The following is a 19327-nucleotide window of genomic DNA, read 5'->3' as shown; positions in this document are numbered from 1 at the left end:
AGGAAACTGAGCTGCATATACTGTTTTTTTGTCGAACTTATGCGCAGGCAAGAAGGCATTGGATTGTACCGGCTTGTAAAAACTTGGGCTTTACCCACTGCCTGCAGGCAAACAGGGTTCTTAAAACATATCTCTCTGGCATGATTGTGTTTGCGGTAGCTAAATATCTGGAAACTTTCTGGCAGAAGAGAAGACGTTTAGTATCCAGGGTTGCAGAATAAATGTTACATTTTAAATAATATCAATATGTAATAATCATTTTTAAAAATTTTATTGTTCCTATGGACTAATTAAAATTGCCTGTATGATGTTATGTATTAAGGAATCATGCTGCTGTTTTTATGATCTTTGATTAGCTGTCCATTGTAGGAGAGTAGGGTCTGCTATCCTATGGTCACCCCAAATTTTTGCTTTTTGCTTTACTGGTTTATGACTTAATGTGGCTGTGGGCCTGCTAATCAGACCCACAGCCTGCTGTTCTCTCTCTAAATTAATACCAATGCACATTAGGTGCATTACGAAATTGGAACTGGTTCAGCTTATTGGCCCCTGTAACAGTGTACCCAGGTACCCAGGGCATAGGTGCTTCCAAGGCCTACCAGGGGCTGTAGCACGTATTGTGCCACCCCTGGCCTGGCCTCCATATTTGACACAACTGGCTGATCACTCAGCTGGGGTAAGTCGGTTTAACCACCCCTTACTTAGGTGTAGTATGCCTATACCTAACCCAAAATGGACACATATGTTCCTATCAGCCACTCCTATGGAAGGCCTCATCAATCCTGGAGGCAGAGTGCTTGGAAATATGTGAGATGGTGCTCTGGCATGAGCTGAGCCCGTCTACAGCTTTCGGAACCATGTGCTTTAGCTGTTCCATGATACTGCCATACCATATACACTTAAGTGCATTATAAACCTTGCGTTTAAATGCTATCTTTGGTTTGGCTTTATCAAAACATGTCGAGTAAGGTGTCATACGAATTGGAATACTGCCCCCTCGCCAGTTCTGGCGACGGGGGTAGCATTCCACCCTTCTAGAGGGATTCGACATGTACCTAACTTGAACCCCGGTTAAAGTTAAACAGAGCCTCAGCATCACAAAATGGATGCTGCCACCACAGACACAAGTCTGACCTCCTGCTGCTGGGAGTCCTTCCAGCGAGGGCAGCTTGGACAAAGGGTTTCCTGCCTTGGGAGGTGCTAGCACCACTCCAGACAGGATTTTGTGTATTGGGTAGGACAGGGCTGAATAGAATCAGACATGCCTGGGGCACACAAGGTGTCCCTGTGCATAGGCCAGTTCAAACCGGTCCTGGGGCTCTCCAGCCCCAGTCCTGGTGCAAAACTGGACAAAGGAAAGGGGGTGTAACCACCCCCCTTCCTGGTCCCACCCAGAGGAGGGACCTAGCAGGTAATCCGGCCCCTAGAATTCGAATAAGAGTAGGAGCTGTGTCCCAAGACTTGAGATCATCCTGAACTCGACTTGAAACTAAGAAGAAAACTGGTCTTCGACATTCTGCTGCACAGAAGACTGAAGAGAATCTCCCTTGTGGCCAAGGAGTGACCACCCTGTGAATACAGGCACCAACCAGCAACTGGACATCTGCCTTGCCGCCGCCTCCCGCTGGAGCCTGAGCCCAGAGCCTGACAAGACTCAGACTGCCAGACATCTCAGAGCCCGATCCACAGTGCCTGAAAAGAAGAGACCCGTGGAGGCACCGAGAGACGTGGGACCGGACATCTTGGAAGACCCCCGAAGAGCTGACTGCGCAGCACCCAAGGCACCCTCTATGCTGTGCTTTGGGGTTTGTGAAGCCCCGATACCGAGCAGCATTTGCACCGAAGATCAGCCCCCCAGCATCTCCATGATCTGCGTGGGGCCCTTTTGCACTTTGCCACTTGACGCACCATCCCGGTCACTTGCCACGCAGCTAGTGGCCATCTTGGCGACAAAAAATACAACTTGCACCACTGGTCTGGTTGCTCCAGATTGGCCCTTGCTCCCCTGAAAAGGAGCACCCGCTCTGACCTTGCTGGTCCGAGTGAGAAGCTTGCATCGATTCCTGCGTGGCTTGCTTTAGCCAAGGCCTGTTTGCTTCAATCAAGTTGCCGACACCGCCATCAGCGAGAGCCTTCGTGGGACAGCTCGTGATCGACTCCTGGACGACCTTGACCTCTTCGTGTCCACGTGGCTGCAGAGACAATCTTCACGTCATCACCTGTCTGCACCCGACATTGCCTGGTTCCATCCTGGTTCCACGGTAGTCACTGGCTAGTGACTTTGAACATTGTCCCCTCTGCTTTCAGGTCTTCACCTCTTCAGATCCACCCTTGGATCCACCGGAACTCTCCTCGACGACCCGCCTGCAGCATCTTCAGCTCCAAGCACCATCGACCTACGTGACGAAACCCGACACTAATTCGCACCTGTGCTCCGGCTTCCTGTGGGTGAGGTAACTCAGCAACGCCGGTGTTCCCACACTGGTATACACCTCTAGTGCCTGTGTCTAAAGTTTAATCCTTGTAGGTCCATCGGAAGGTTCCTAAAACACTAACTTTGTAACTTTTACGCACCATTGACTTAACAGTGGTGCATGCATGCACTTTAAACACTGCACCCAAGTCCCGCGGGCCTTTCCCGACTTCATCACTGCTAGTCCCGAACAGCTCCAGCGATTCCCCAGGCCCTAGGCCTCTTTCCTTTCCCCATAGTGGTTCTTATACCACTATTTTAGTATATGGTTTAGGTGGCCCCTAGGGCTCATCCATATTGTGCAACTTTTGTATATTTAAACTGTGTTTTGTTTTAACGCATTTGCTTCTGTGCTCATAAAGAGTATAGGGGATATTTGTAGAAATAAATCTATATATATTTTCAATATATATCTGTGTGGTGTCCTTTCATTTGGTATTCAAGGGGATTGTGTATGGTAAAACAGCTTGCTTCACATGCCTTTACAGAGTTTAGCCTAAGACTGCTTAGTCCATGCTGCCCCTAGGATAGCTTGTCTATAAGGTTGACTTTACAACCTCCACCATTAGGGTTGCTTGGCATGGTACAAGGTGATCACTAGAACTAGTGAGCATCATATACCAGGCCAACTTCTCACATCCATGATGTAATTAACTGTTTTATTTGTATCATAGTTGTGTTTTATCTTTTATGGCAAATGTTGCCGAAATAAAGATGTTGATGATGATGATGATGATTAAAGAAATTAAAGCTACTAATTATTGATGAAGTCAGTATGGTGTCTAACCTAATGCTAGATGTTATACATTTAGGAATGCAGAAAATATTAAAAACTGACTTTGATGTACTTTTTGGAGGAAAACACTTAAAGTCTTTGGAAAACTGCTTCAACTAACTCCAGTAAAAGAACAACCCATATTCAAGAATATACTACATAATGAAACAAGGAATCCACTAGGAAGTATTGGAAATGTAAACATTTGGGAAAACTTTCAATACAAAGAGTTAATCCAAAATATGTGCCACGCATCAGATATGCAATATGCAGATATACTAAAGGATAGAAGAGTGGGACTCCTCACAAATCAGAGAAAGACAGTAATGCAAACCTGTCTCACCAAAAATGTGTTTCCAAGTAATGTTTTCGCTGCTGAAGTACTGGAAATTTTTGTTAAGGAAGAGAAGTCTATTGTTTGTTTGATGCCAACTGTTGAGGAGTGTAGTAAATTCAATGAACAATTATTACAACTGAAAAAAGAAGAGATCGTCAAAATTAGAGCAAATTCTAAACTGGAACATCAAGGAGTTACAGTGCTACTAACAGAAAAACTGCAATCCAAATTGGATAGTTTAGAAAAGTCTGTTTTGAAAACTGAAGGATTAGAAAAACAGTTAAGTTTCTGTAAAAATTGTCATGTAATCTCACGTCATGATTTAAATGTTGAAGAAGGGCTAGTGAATGAGGCAATGGGTAAAGGTATGAAATGTATTAATTATCCAAACAGAAATGATGTGGAATACTTAGCCATAACATTTGATGATGAAATAGTTGAAGTTATGCAGATTGTTAGATGTGTTGTATGTTTCCAACTTGTGAAAGACTCGTATGTCCAGCAAAAGCAATTCCCAGTGTTTTTAGCGGATGCATTAACTATTCCCAAATCACAAGGTTTAAGTGTAGCTACTGGTCTTGTTAATATTGGTATTAGTGTATTTAAAGAAGTCATGTCATATTTTACTTTGTCGCGAATTAGAACATTGTTTGGTTTATTTCTGATGAGAAGAAAATAAGTGCTGATGTGAGCTGTGTAACGGAGCATAATCGGTTTAGAGCTCAATATGCTCCTCATTTAGGCCAGTATCCTGATGTTCAAAAAGCAATACTGGGTCCAAAGTGGTAAATATCAAAGCAGTCTATCACAGTTGAACAGAAAGATGAACAACGAGAAAATCAACAAGGAGGAAAGAAAAGAAAACTACAGCACAATTAGGAAATGCAAGGTTATCTCTTTGATAATAAATCTGTAGTGAACTGTTATGCAAATGTAATGTTAAATGGACTATATCCTTTGCCTCATTTTACAAATTCAATAAAAAAAGGTAGATAAAAGAATGTCTCCACAACTATGTAGTTTATTTGAAGAATTAAGAAGCAACAGATGTATAATAAATTCTGCAACTGGAACAAGAAAACTCACCAATGCCTGTAATGGATCAGTAGTGTTCTCAAAATCTTCAGAAGAACGCTTAGGAATTTCTAATGGTATTGCTAGGACTATTAGATTAAGAAGATGTGAATATCAATGAATGATTTGGCTTAACTTTTAAATGGACCCATAACTGTGCAGATTGTGTATTTACATCTATCACTGAAATCAATTAAGAACAATTCCTCTACTTTACATTACCAGATTGTAAAGCTGTGCCCTCTGATGATTTAACTACAAATGCCCTGTCCAAACTGCAGATCAGAACTTAGGTCAACAGTGTTTCTACAAAGGTATGGAAAATATGTCATAGTCATCCTAGAATGATGCAGAATGGATGGTACTATATTGGGAACTGAAATTACAAACTTCAAAGCTGAACATATTTCCATCTCAAAAATAACTTTTACAACTATAGCAATCATATTTCATGAAGTAGTTAATATAACCTCTGAATACTACACATTATATTTAAGATGTCAAACAGGATGGAGAGAGTGCAATGACATATAAGTGACTTACAAATCAAGACTACCTAAAAAGCTGACAAGCTCATATCTGCTCTTTCTAGAACTGAAGTTCTAAGGAGGATCTAGGATAAGAAAATGTGGTATTGTGTTGATATATATATGGATTATGTGGTTCTGAGACATTATTCCGCCTATTAGGGGTACTGTCTACAGCAAGCTGTTAGAAATGAAGTATTCCTTTTAACTGCGGAAAAGGAATTTATAAAACATTTGAGGACTATATTGCGTTACTACAGATAAAAAGTACATGGAGGTACTATGATATCAGTAGCCTTATGTTGCGAGTGGATTGTCTTTTCACCACTAAAAAAGTCCCCTTTTCTTTCTGCTACAGCAACTTCTACGTTGTACTATGTGTTAGTTTTTCATACATGGACTAAGAACATTTTAGACATCATTTGGCCTAACAGGGATAATGTTTACAAAAGGAAATGCAAAAATTGAGACTATTTCATAATTGTTAGATATTTTGTACCAGATATAACATTAGAAGAAACAGTTTTAACATATAGTTGCTATCATTAAGGTAGTAATGTATCAGCACATCAGTATTAAAAAACATGTAGTGAGTGCAGTGAACAGTATGACATAGTTGTAATGCTCTACTGTGCACAATTGGTGTTTTTTTTTACAATCCATTGACCCACTGTTTAATTATGAGTCCTCAAACAAAGCAATGTTGAAAGTGAACAAGTACGAAAGCTAAAAACAGGAAAAAACTGTAAAACATTAATCTATGTTGAATTAAAGATTTGGTTAAAAAATATTGTATATTGTTTGGTTGGCTAGTGTTCAAAATTAAATTCTAATACATGTTTTTTTCTATCTTTTCACAGGGGTTAGAGGTGATTGCACTTGTCCAATCACCTAGCCACTACCTAAGGAGTCATCCAATCACTCGGGTACTGCACTTGAATGCATTTTATCTCCCAGCCACTACTCAGGTATTCATCCAATCACCCAGGTGCTACCCATGGAGTCATGCCTTCACTTAGTCACTACTAATGCAGTTATGGAATCACCTAGTTACTACACTTGCACTCTTTCCTTTATCCAGGCACTCCCTTGCAGATATCAATTTACCAAAGAACTACACTTACAGTCATTTAATCACCCAGGCAGTACCTTTGCACTCATGCATGAACTGATTTATTACCAATGCACTCATTTAATCACCCAGTCACTATTCATGCACTAATCGATTTACTCAGAAAATAACCATATACTCATCCACTCATTCAGGCACTACTCATTCACTCATCCAATCCCCAAGGCAGTACCAATGCACCCATATAATCACCCAGGCACTATCCATGTACTCATCCAGTCAGCCAGGGACTACCCTTGTACTTATCCATTCAAGGAGGCGGTATCTATGCATTCATCCCATCACCCAGGTGCTACTCATGCACTCATCCAGATCACCCTGGCAGTACCCATGCACTAATCCAATCACCCAGTCACTACCCATACACTCGTCCAACCACGCAGACACTACCCTTGCACTCATCCATTCAGTCAAGCACCGCCCATGAACTGATCCATTCACTCAGGCACTACCCATGTGCTCATCCAATAACCCAGACACTACCCTTGCATGCATCCATTCACTCATGCACTACCCATGCACTCATCCATTCACCCAGGCACTAACCATCAATCAATCAGCAATTTGTAGAGCGCACTACTCACCCGTAAGGGTCTCAAGGCTCTGGGGGGAGGTGCTGTTACTGCTCGAAAATCCAGGTCTTGAGTAGCCTCCTGAAGGTTAGTAGGACTTGGGTTTGCCGTAGGAGGATGGAGAGGGTGTTCCAGGTCTTGGCGGTGAGGTAGGAGAACGATCTGCCGCCGGAGGTCGCTCTTCAGGTGCGAGGAACGGTAGCTAGGGCAAGGTCAGAGTAGCAGAGCTGGCCGTTCGGGGTGTAGAGGGTGAGTCGTCAGATGAGGCACCTGTTGAGGTATGCTGGGCCAGTGTCCTGGAGTGCCTTGTGTGTGTGGGTGAACAGCTTGAAAGTCATTCTCTTGTTGATGGGCAGCCAGTGCAGGTCTCTCAGGTGGAGTGAGATGTGGTTGTGTCGAAGAATGTCGAGAATCAAGCGGGCAGATGCGTTCTGTATGTGTTGCAGTTGTTTCAGCAGTTTGGCCGGGGCTCCGACGTAGAGGGTGTTTCCGTAGTCCAGCCTGCTGCTGACGAGGGTCTGGGTGACCATTCTTCTTGTGTCAGTGGAGATCCACCTGTAGATCTTGCGGAGCATGCAAAGGGCGTTAAAGCAGGAGGATGAGATGGTGTTGACTTGCTTGGTCATGGAGAGTGTTGAGTCGAGGATGAACCCCAAGTTCTGTGCGTGGTCGGTGGGTGTCGGTGCTGCTCCCAAGGCGGTTGGCCACCAGGAGTCATCCCAGGCGGAGGGGGTGGAGCTGAGGATGAGGACCTCCGTCTTGTCCGAGTTCAGCTTCAGACAGCTGTTCTTCATCCATTCGGCGACGGCTTTCGTTCCTTCGTGGAGGTTGGTTTTGGCGGTGAGAGGGTCCTTGGTGAGGCATAGGAGATGATGTTGAGGTTGTGCAGTCTGGAGACATGGGCGAGCGGGGCCATGTAGATGTTGAACAATGTCGGTCTGAGGGTTGATAATTGGTGTACGCCGCAGATGATCTTGGAGGCTTCGGAACGGAACGGGGGGAGGCGGATGCTCTGGGTTCTTCCGGAGAGGAAGGAGGTGGTCCAGTCCAGTGCTTTGTCTCGGATTCCTGCGTCGTGGAGGCGTGTGCATAGGGTGCGGTGGCAGACTGTGTTGAAGGCGGCTAATAGGTCCAGGAGGATTAGGGCCGCAGTCTCGCCACTGTCCAGCAGGGCCCTAATGTCATCGGTGATGGCAATGAGGGCCGTTGCTGCGGAACCCGGACTGGGACGGGTCCAGGAAGTTGTGCTCTTCGAGGTAGCGGGTCAGCTGTTTGTTGACGGTTTTCTCGATGACCTTCAACGGGAGCAGGGAGATGGGCCAAAGAAGTTCTTGAGGTCCCTCGGGTCTGCCTTGGGTTTCTTGAGCAAGGCGTTGATCTCGGCAACTTCCAGCTCTCCGGGAAGGTCCCAGTCTCGAAGGAAATGTTGATGGCCTTGCGGAGATGAGGAACAATGGTGGCGCTGGCTTTGTTGAAGATGTGGTGTGGGCACGTGTCTGATAGGGAGCCGGAGTGGATGGTGTTCATGATTTTGATGGTGTTGTCGTCGTTGATGTTAGTCCAGGTGAGCAGGGGGTCGCTGTGGGTGGTGGCCATGGGGATTGAGGTGTCTGCAATCTTGCGATGGAAGAAGGAGGCAAGGATGTTGCACAGGTCTAGTGATGGTAAGATGTCGTTGGTTATGGAGCTGGGGTTGGAAAGTTCCTTCACGATGTTGAAGAGCTCTTTGCTGTTGTGTGTGCTGTTGTCGAGGCTGTCCTTGAAGGAGGTCTTTTTGGCAGATCTGATGAGGTGATGGTATCAGCGCATGGCGTTCTTGTGGGCTGCGTGGTTCTCCGTTGTCTGTTTGTGGCGCCATTTCTTCTTTAGTTTTAGTCAGGTTTGTTTGGGGGTCTGGAGGTCTGCGGAGAACCAGCTGGCATTCTTGTTGGTGCATCTTTTGGAGGGTTTTTTGATCAGGCGAGGGTGTTGGTGCAGTCGTCGATCCAACGCCTGAGGTTGCTGGGGGCGGCGTTGTGGTTGGTGGGGTCAGTGAGTGGGCTTCGGGTGAGGGGGTGTTTAGCTGGTCTTCGGTGATTTTGCTCCAGCTGTGGCGGGGTATCTGTTCCGTACGGTGGTGCATGGTGGGTTTCCTGAAGGTGAAATGGATGCAGCGATGGTCAGTCCAGTGGAGTTCGGTGGTGTGGCTGAAGGAGACGTGGGAGCTTGCGGAGAAGATGGGGTCAAGCATGTGGCCGGTGGAGTGGGTGGGCTGTCTAAGTCCGAGGTTGAGGAGGTTGTCGATCAGGGTGGTGGAGTTGGTGTCGTTGTTGTTCTCGAGGTGGAAGATCAGGTCTCCGAGGAGGATGTAGTCCGTGGAGGTGAGGGCATGCGTTCTGACAAAGTCAGCGATGGAGCCGCTGAACTGAGGCTGGGGTCCGGGGGGTCTGTAGATCAGAGTTCCTCTGAGGGTGGTGTTGGGATCAGTGTGGATCTGGAAGTGCAGGTGTTCGGCGGTGCACATATACAATCGCCCAGGCACTAACTTTGCAATTAGCCATTCACCCGGCCACTATCCATGCACTCATTCATTCACTCAGGTAGTACCCCTGCACTCATCCAATTCCCCACGCACTCCCCTGCAGTCATCCAATCACCCAGGCACTATCCTTGCACTCATCCATGCAATGAGGTGCTACCTATGCACTCATCCAAACACCCAGGTGCTACTTTTGGATTCATACAGTCACACAGGTGTTACCAATGCACTCATACAATCAGCGAGGCACTACCCATGCCCTAATCCAATCATCCAAGTGAAGTACTGGGTTTTTCAGAACCCAGTGGTGCCAGGGAACACACCCTAAGACTTCGAGTTCTTCCTGTTTCAGACTACAGAAACACAGAGTCTTCTAGGTGAAGTCAAAGATCGAGTTTATTGGCTGCAGCCAGTAACAGGTATCCTAGAAGTACAACACGGTGTATATTCTCAGGAGACTGCTCAATCTTACAAAGCCAGTCTTCTCTTTTTATACAAAATATTATGCTTCAGGCAAACATTCCTTATTTTACAGTTGACCATTCACATATTTTCACTACAAAGAGAAAGCAGAATCATGATGACAAGCTTATTTTCAGTTTGTCCAACCCAAAATAAATCACCCGGCAAGGCCCAACATTTTCATCAGATATCGACGGACCCCTAATAAATTCGGGCACCTCCTCCTCATAAACCAGGTCATAAAGTAAGGAACAGAGACAGGTGTGTGTAAGATTAGGAGTGGTTTGTGTGTGATGAAAGGTTTATGGCATGTTGTGCCTTGATACTATCTCGATCAGCCACTGGGAGAGGAACTGACCGAACAGGTTTGGCCTTGGGCAGTGGAGTCAGCTTGCCCAGGTCGTGCAGGAGTCAGCAAAGGTGTACGTGTCCTTCAGACTCGTTTTTGGCTTTAGTCACCGGCCTATGTGAGGGGAATCACAAAATGGCTGTCTTCACAAAATGGAACCCGAGGGTTCAGGACGGAACCTCTGGTTTCAGGGTGAAGTCGTCACTCGAATATGACGAAAATGCTTGTGCATAGTATACTAGCCATTCTCGGTCTGCTGATATCAAATCGTCATGATACAACGATGTTTATAACACGGGTCCAGAATTTTCAGTACCACAGCCCCTCCTTTTGCCCTTACATAGGCAATAACCTATACTCACGCTAATCTGAGTCCAAGTCTATATTCATAAAGTCATTGAGATGTTGCTGTAGCATCATCCTATTACTTAGCTCGTCCCTCGATACAGGTTTCCTTACACACGATGTAGCACAGAGGCCACATATAGCAGGAGCACACTGTACGCACAGACAGAACAGGAAAAGAATGGCTAAGATCATCCCAATGACCATCAGAATCTTCCATCCCCAGGCGGATAACAGTTCCCAGAACCATCCCATCAACGACCAATCTCCTTTTTCCACATGAATAGATTCGGAAATCTTATGCAGTTTGGAAATGGCCTGGTACACTGTTGGAGCGTTATCTGGAATGAAAACACAGCAACTCGATTGGATCATTCTAAATACCCCACCTCGGTCTGCAAGGATGACGTCTAACGCGACCCTGTTCTGAAGGGTCATAAGACGATCCGACTGGAGCTCAGCAGTCAAGTTACTAAGGGCACCGGCAGTTTCATCTACGGTGGATTCAACCACGCTCGTCAATTGCCTTATGTTCCTGCTGTTAACCATGGGTCCCCGAAACGGCAGAAAACCCTTCACGAAGTCTCCAAATTCTTGTCCTGCAGTGTCTTCTTTACTGAAGACACCTCTAACTATCCTTGTCTTGTGGTAATCTGCCGCAGCTGTGTAGGTGGGAGGCAACAGGAACGAAACAAAACATGTGCCCGAAAAGTCAGGGGGCAACCATGTATAGGCTCTATCATGGCAGACGAAATAGGTACCCTTAGCTGCTAAGAACGAAGGGGAACTTTGGGACGCAAAAACATATGTCTCAGTGCAGATGCTCTTCCCTAACTGAGCTCTGGGATTCTTGCCAGTACCTTGCAGACATAGGTGACCCTGATGGGGTACAATCCAAATGAGGGAGGATCTCTTAGCTCGCTGTTTTTCACTCAGAGTAACTCCATATCCGGTCACGTTCCATCCAATGTATGCTAGTGTCTCATCTCTCGGGATAGTCTCATAGGAAGTATCTTCCCTAATCATATCTACTATACCCTTAACTAGAGCACTATTCTTAGGATTATCTTTCACAGAACGTAGGGGGTCAATCAATCAATCAATCACAGCATTTATATAGCGCACTACTCACCCAGCGGGTCTCAAGGCGCTGGGGGGGGGTCTGCTACTGCTCGAACAGCCAGGTCTTGAGCTGCTTCCTGAAGGCGAGGTGGTCCTGGGTCAGGCGGAGGTGGGTCGGAAGGGAGTTCCACGTCTTGGCGGCCAGGTGGGAGAAGGACCTTCCTCCTGTGGTGGCTCTTCGGATGCGGGGGACGGCGGCGAGGGCGCGGTTGGTCGATCGAAGCTGGCGTTTGGGAACGTAGAAGTTGAGGCGGCTGTTGAGGTATTCTGGGCCTTGGTTGTGTAGGGCTTTGTGTGCGTGGGTGAGGAGCCGGAAGGTGATTCTCTTGTTGACCGGGAGCCAGTGCAGGTCTCTCAGGTGCCCGGAGATGTGGCTGCGGCGGGGGATGTCCAGGATGAGTCGTGCTGAGGTGTTCTGGATCCGCTGGAGTCTCTTCTGGAGTTTGGCGGTGGTTCCGGCGTAGAGGGAGTTGTCGTAGTCCAGACGGCTGGTGACGAGGGCCTGGGTGACCGTCTTCCTGGTCTCGGTGGGGATCCATCGGAAGATCTTACGTAGCATGCGCAGGATGTTGAAGCACGACGAGGAGACGGCGTTGACTTGTCTGGTCATGGAGAGGGAGGAGTCCAGGATGAAGCCCAGGTTGCGTGCGTGGTCTGTGGGTTTAGGTGCGCTGCCCAGGGCGGGGGGCCACCAGGAGTCATCCCAGGCTGAGGGTGAAGATCCCAGGATGAGGACTTCCGTCTTGTCCGAGTTCAGTTTCAGGCGGCTGTTCATCATCCACTTGGCAACGTCTGTCATCCCTTCGTGTAGGTTGGCTCTGGCGGTGGCGGGGTCGTTGGTGAGGGAGAGGATCAGCTGGGTGTCGTCGGCGTAGGAGATGATGTTGAGGTTGTGCTGGCGTGCGATGGTTGCGAGGGGGCTCATGTAGATGTTGAAGAGTGTTAGGCTGAGCGAGGAGCCCTGAGGGACGCCGCAGATGACTTCGGTGGCCTCCGATCTGAACGGGGGGAGGCGGACTCTCTGTGTCCTTCCGGCGAGGAAGGAGATGATCCACTCCAGTGCCTTCTCCTGGATTCCGACGTTGCTGAGGCGCTGTACTAGGGTACGGTGGCAGACAGTGTCGAAGGCCGCGGATAGGTCCAGGAGGATGAGGGCCGCTGTTTCCCCGTTGTCGAGCAGGGCTCGGATGTCATTGGTAGCTGCGAGCAGGGCGGTCTCGCTGCTGTGGTTGGCCCGGAAGCCAGACTGCGAGGGGTAAATTTCATGTGCGTAGATGAACATTGTTCTGTATGCCCACACAGAACCATTATGGCTGAAAGGCAGGACCAGATAAGGGATACCTTTATCCGTTGTGTGAGGCATAAGACCACACACCCAACAGTTAGTCTTGTTCATTACTAATTGTTGTTGGTGCAAAAGCTGAACGAAGGAGTTATTAATAAACTCTAATCTCCTGACGGACTCATGTTCAGGGAAAGGGTGGAAAGAATGCGAGGAAACAGTAGGAGGAGGTATGGGCTGTATAGTGGGTGCAAATGTCACTCGAAAAGAGAACAAAACATATCCTATTAAAAACATCATTGCACTGAACAACATGAAAATGCATAATATCAAAAAACGTTTCTTGGTCATCATTCTACAAATTTCAGCTTTAAAGTTTATCTCTTTGGCAGGTCTCTCCATCTCGAAAAACTCCATCCTCTCTAATTGCTGCTCACGATGGTAGGGTGTTCTATGCTAAGGAATGCTTCTGTCAGTCCAGGGCAACTCCCTTAGACCAACCAGAACCATCGACCTAACGTCTTCGGCTGCACTCCAAAGACTTCGGCAACCGCGACCTTACAGCTGAACCCGGATGGTGGTTCGAAAAACAAAAATAAAAAAGTTTCTCAGATGAGAGAGCTGCACTTTCAAAAATAGCAAAGAAAAGGAAAATTGTATTTGTCCATAGTTCTCTGCCTCAGATTATAATGTGTTTTTCCAGGTACTGTCTGGTCTCGGAACAAGAGTTCAGGTTCGGTAGTGTCCAATCGAATTGACGGTGGTACAGCTTCCTGCAAAAGATTGTCACTTTCACGTTCCGAATTTGTTCCCTTTACACGTGCATCGCTGAAAGGCAGAAAACGAGGCACAGTCTCAGTCTCAGAGTCAGCTTTACCCTCCTGGACCCACCGGTCGTACAGCAGAGGCAAAGGGACCCTCTTGCAATGCACGCCGTGGATCCAGTTCTTCTTTCCTTCCACTCGAACGGCTGATCTTGTTGAGAGAAGGACTAGGTGGGGGCCGATCCAGCGGGGCTGGTCATTCTTTGTCCGCTGGAAATTTTTCACCAAGATCCATGAGCCAGGATCGATGGGGTGACCTGGATCTTCAGAGACCTGAGGCAGAGTATCGTGAACCTGTTGGTGTAAAACACGCAATTTAGCCGTCAATTCATACAAATAGTCAAGCAGTACAGGGTGTTCGATCTCATTGAATTTTGTTGGCCTTGGCATTCCCCATATGTTGGCAGGGCGGCCGAACACGATTTCGTATGGACTAAGTCCCACTCGTGAATGCACAGTCATTCTTGTTGATAGGAGTGCTAAAGGCAGAGCGTCAGGCCATTTAAGACCAGAGCTTGCTTGAATTTTGGCCAATTTTAGTTTTAGTGTGCCATTGTAGCATTCTACTAGTCCAGCTGATTTTTTGCTGGATACCTAGCCCTTCACATACTTTCTTCATCACACGACCCACAAATTCACTCCCATTGTCACTCCAGACCATTCTCGGCATTCCAAACCTAGGGAAAAATTCTTTGACAAGGGCTTTAGCTGTGGATAAGGCAGTGTTGTCTTTCAGGGGATATGCTTCTACCCATCTCGAAAAGGCACAAACAACAACGAGTACGTATTTTAAATTGTTGCACCTTTCCATGTGGATGAAATCTAGCTGCAAAACCTCGAACGGATACGTTGGAGGCGCAAAATGAACAGCTGGAGTTGGGGTTCCCCTACCAGGATTGTATTTCAGACACACCATGCAATTCTTGACCACATTCTCTGCACACTTAGGAATTCCAGCGTTTTGCCATACTGGAGCCAACAACTTACAAATCCCTTTCACACTGATGTGAGCCATTCCATGAGCCATTGTAACCACTGCAAGCACATACGCATCGGGTAACAACCATCTCTGATGCTCTGACAAATCAACCCAACAACCATTCGCATCCATTTTACCCGTACTCTCTCTCCACACATTCAACTCTTTCTCTGTAGCTTCAGCTTGAATAGACTTCACACTTTCTATCGTGTCTTCACACATTCCAACGTCACCAACCCATCTTGCAGGGCCTGCAACATACATTCGACTCATCACATCCCTTGCTGTTTCTTTTGCGACTTCATCAGCAAATGCATTTCCACGACCAACATCCTCAGTAACCTTTTTGTGCGCACTGCATTTCACAATCGCAACTTGCAACGGCAAAGTAAGTGACTCGAGAAGTTCATTCACCAACTGACCATGCTGTATCTTAGCTCCATGCGAAGTCAGAAACCCACGTTCTTTCCACAATCGTCCAAAACTGTGAGCCACACCAAACGCATACTGGCTGTCTGTATATATGGTCACTTTCATTCCTTTTGACAACACACACGCTCTCGTGAGTGCAATCAACTCTGCTGCTTGAGCTGAATTATGTGGGATACGTGCAGCTTCAACAATCGTATGCAAAGTCGTGACAGCATATGCTGCAGTCGTATCACCATTCGGAAGCTTGAAGCATGAACCATCCACCCATAAGGTACAATCACACTTCGCAAGAGGAGTGTCCTGAAGATCTATTCTCCCTTTCGTTTCTTCTTCTGTTCTGAGAAAACAATCATGTTGTTCAGAAGCATCTGTCTCTGCTACAATCGGCAACAATGTAGCTGGATTCAACGTGTTGCATCTCTTTATGTGTACATGACTCGCTAAAAGTGTCAACTCATAACCTGACAATCGAGCACTAGTTAAGTGCTGTGTCTTGGTCCTGTTTAACAAAGTATCCACTGCATGTGGAACCATTACAATCAGTGTATTATTCATCACTAAACCAGCAGACTGGCGAATAGAAACTGCTGCTGCCGCTATGGCTCTCAAGCAACTCGGCAACGCTCTAGCTACCGGATCTAAAGTCGACGAAAAATACGCGCATGGACGTTGCTTGTCCCCAAAAGACTGTGTCAACACTGATAATGCACAACCTTCCTTCTCATGGACATACAGTAAAAAAGGCTTACTGTAGTCGGGGGTACCCAACACAGGAGTCGAACATAATGCATTGCGCAATTGTGAAAAACTTTTCTGACACTCTTCAGACCATGGAAGGGGATTCGGTGTATCTTTACAAGTTAATGCCACCAAAGGTTTGGCCAACAAAGAAAAATTCGGTATCCATTGTCTGCAATATGATGTAATGCCCAAGTAAGCACGTACTTCTCTCTGTGTCCTTGGCTCACTCAATTTCGCTATTGCCTGTATTCTATCTGGGGTCAGTTTCCTTCCCTCCTTCGACAAGAGATGACATAAGTAGGTCACTTCTTGTCGACAATATTGCAATTTCGAAAGGGACACTTTGTGATGCAAATCAGATAAATGACGCAACAATGACAATGTTGCTTCTTTACAAATCTCCTCAGTATCTGCAGCGACTAGCAAATCGTCAACATACTGAATAAGTGTAGCACCATCGAGTAAAACAATCGCATCAAGCTGTGTCTTTAAAGCCTGGCTATATATTGATGGACTTTCACAGTAGCCCTGGGGAGCGCGTTTGAAGCGGAAGCTTCGACCTCCTAAACTGAATCCGAAAATATCCCTACTCTCTTCGGCAATCGGGATGCTGAAGAAGGCATTCTTCAAGTCAATCACCGAGAACCAGGTCGCGGAAGCTGGAATCATAGTTAATAGGGCAGTTATGTCAGGAACAAATGGAAATTGTGGCACAACGATTTTGTTCACCTCTCTAAGATCAATTACAAATCTGTACACGGGTGGTTGAGAGGGTCAGTACGCTTCAAAACAGGCAGAACAGGACTATTGCAAACATTCCCTCTTGTCTCTTCAATTACATCTTTATCAATCAAATCATAAATGATCGCTAGCAACGCTTTTTCACCTACACTAGAAATCTTGTATTGGGGAATGCGTGGCATTTTAACATTGGCTTTCGAGGTCACAACATATGGCGGCATTTCCAAAAGACCCACATCATTAGGGCTAGTAGCCCAAAGAATATCCGGAAGAAACGACAATTCCATCGGAAGTTTGCCCTTCGATAAATACATTGGAGAGACCACTTTCTTACCCAGTGTAAGTTGTACTCCCGAAGGAGAACAATACAAAGTCGCATACAATCTTTTCAACAGATCCAATCCTAACAAGTTCTCACCACAACCTGTCGTCAAGATAAGGGGTGCTTCTAATTCACAAGGTCCAACAGAAAGGGACATAGGACTAGAAATCGGGTTCCTAACCGGGGCGCCAGAAAAACCTACTGAAACATTCGTTTCGCCAGACAAAGGTGCGCCAGGGAGTTTAGAGTGCATTATAGAACTCTTTGTAGCACCAGTATCCAACAGAAAAGGCTCTGACACACCTGATGTAATCACCTCAACGTAAGGTCCACTCTGATCTACTGGAACTGAAACAACTCCCTCTCTTTGTCTATGGCTGTCCTAGCAATCATTCCCTTCCATATTCTCATCTTCTGCATAGTAGTCATCAGAATAGTACTGAGCCGTCCTACCCGACGCATTGTTCTGCTGATCAAAACTATTCATTGAATTCTGTGGCGGAAAAGAACGCGCGTTCTGGGGGAAATTTCCACGTCCTCTACCTCTAGGCGCTTGTGGAGTACCTCGACCTCGTGCGCTAGAAACACCATTCATACGCTGTAACAAAGCAGGGCAACTACTTTTAAAATGACCTTCTTCTTTGCAATATGCACACTGATTAGGGCCTACAGGAAAGCGTGGTTGAGAAAACTCGAACCTTTGCGAGTTTCTCTGAAATTGCTGGGGTTGCTGATAATCGCGCTGGCCACCACGAGGCGGATAAGCTTGCTGTAAAAGAACCTTCGTTTTTAACTCTTTAGTTTTCTTGTCTGCTCTATCCTTCTCATCTTTATCTCGATTTTCGTAATACTGTGCAGTAGCCAATATCTGTGCTGAAGAGGAAACGGCCCAAGAACTTTCTGAATCCTTTAATTTCTTACATAACTCAGGTAACAAATTATGCACAAACTTGTCAATGAACAACCGTTGACCACCTTCTGTACTCATATCTTGACCACTGTGGTCGATAAACGTTTCTTCAAACCTGGTGAAGAAATCAGACACTGTTTCATCTTTCTTCTGCTTACACGCAGACAATTTGTCCCAATTCACACGCATCGCAGGCATTAAAGTCTTCATGTAAGTAACTATTTTACCAGGGAGTTCTGCTACTAAAGGCTCAGGTTTAGCACCACCAACCTGTCTGTCGTCTGCAGCACCAATATTAGCCCATGTGTCGCATGATCTGTATGACGAATTAAACCCCATAAAGGCTGTGGAACCACATTTCCAAACAACATGTCTATGTCAGCCAAATTCATAATGCATGAGCCTGCAGTCTGTGATAATTCCTTGTAATACCCTGCAGGATTTTTACGGGGGTCAGGTAAAGTCTGTTTAAGGGCCAATACTTCAACTCGCTTCCATGGAACATGTACCCAAACACGCTGAAAGTGAGGCTGAACAGGTGGATTATCTGCTAGATCCCCTTCTTTCCAAACTGGGGGAACCTCTCTCATTGGATATTGTTTCCCTTTTCTTTTAACAGAAAGATCAGGCTCAAACAACTGTTGGGAAATAGCTTCGCTCCTAAACGATAACAATGTCGCAACTGCTTTCTTAACATCGGAACCCACAATCGTGCCCTTTGCAAACTCGAACCGTATACGACATAACTCAGGCGGATTGGGCTCCAAATCATTTTCCTCTAAATCCTCACAAAGAAAAGTAAAAATGTTCTCAAAAACATATCTCTGCTTTGGTGCTTTGGTGCTTCCCACTGATGGAAGACATCCATAACAGACTCTAGCTCATATCTTGTCGGGTCGGTAACCCATTTATGTGCCAAATAATTCAATGTTTCCTGCTCTCTAGAGTCAGGCAGTTGACTAAGCAACTGTTTACGCGTTGAAACAGGGGTCATACTTGTTGCTCCAAAAAGAGGATATAGAAGACTAGCAACTGTATCGGTCATTCTTTGTCGAACAGAGGGAGAAGTCGACGAGAGAACGGGAGGAAAAACAGGGTGAGGCAAGGCAGACGTAGATGCAGAAGCAGATGTAGTATCAGGAGGAATACCAGAAAAGGTAGTTGATGTAGTCGGCAAGATCGTAGGAAGTACAGGTAGAGCAGGTAGCAAAGTCCGCTGCCCTCGAGGAGGCTGCGCCAGGGGAATAGGAGCCAGCTGAAGAGGAGCTGGTGGCTGTGGAAGAACTTGAGGCAAAACAACCGGAGGTTGCACAACTAAAGGTTGTGGAGGTGCTGTAGCACTCTGCGCATAGGGGGTGGCGAACTCAATAAGTGTGACATTAGGGGATCTTTTTCAAGTTCCTTTGCTGC

The sequence above is a fragment of the Lissotriton helveticus genome, chromosome 6 (assembly GCF_964261635.1).
Source record: "Lissotriton helveticus chromosome 6, aLisHel1.1, whole genome shotgun sequence".
NCBI lineage: Eukaryota > Metazoa > Chordata > Amphibia > Caudata > Salamandridae > Lissotriton > Lissotriton helveticus.
The sequence above is the reverse complement of the archived record's forward strand: the minus strand, read 5'-3'. Positions refer to the sequence as shown.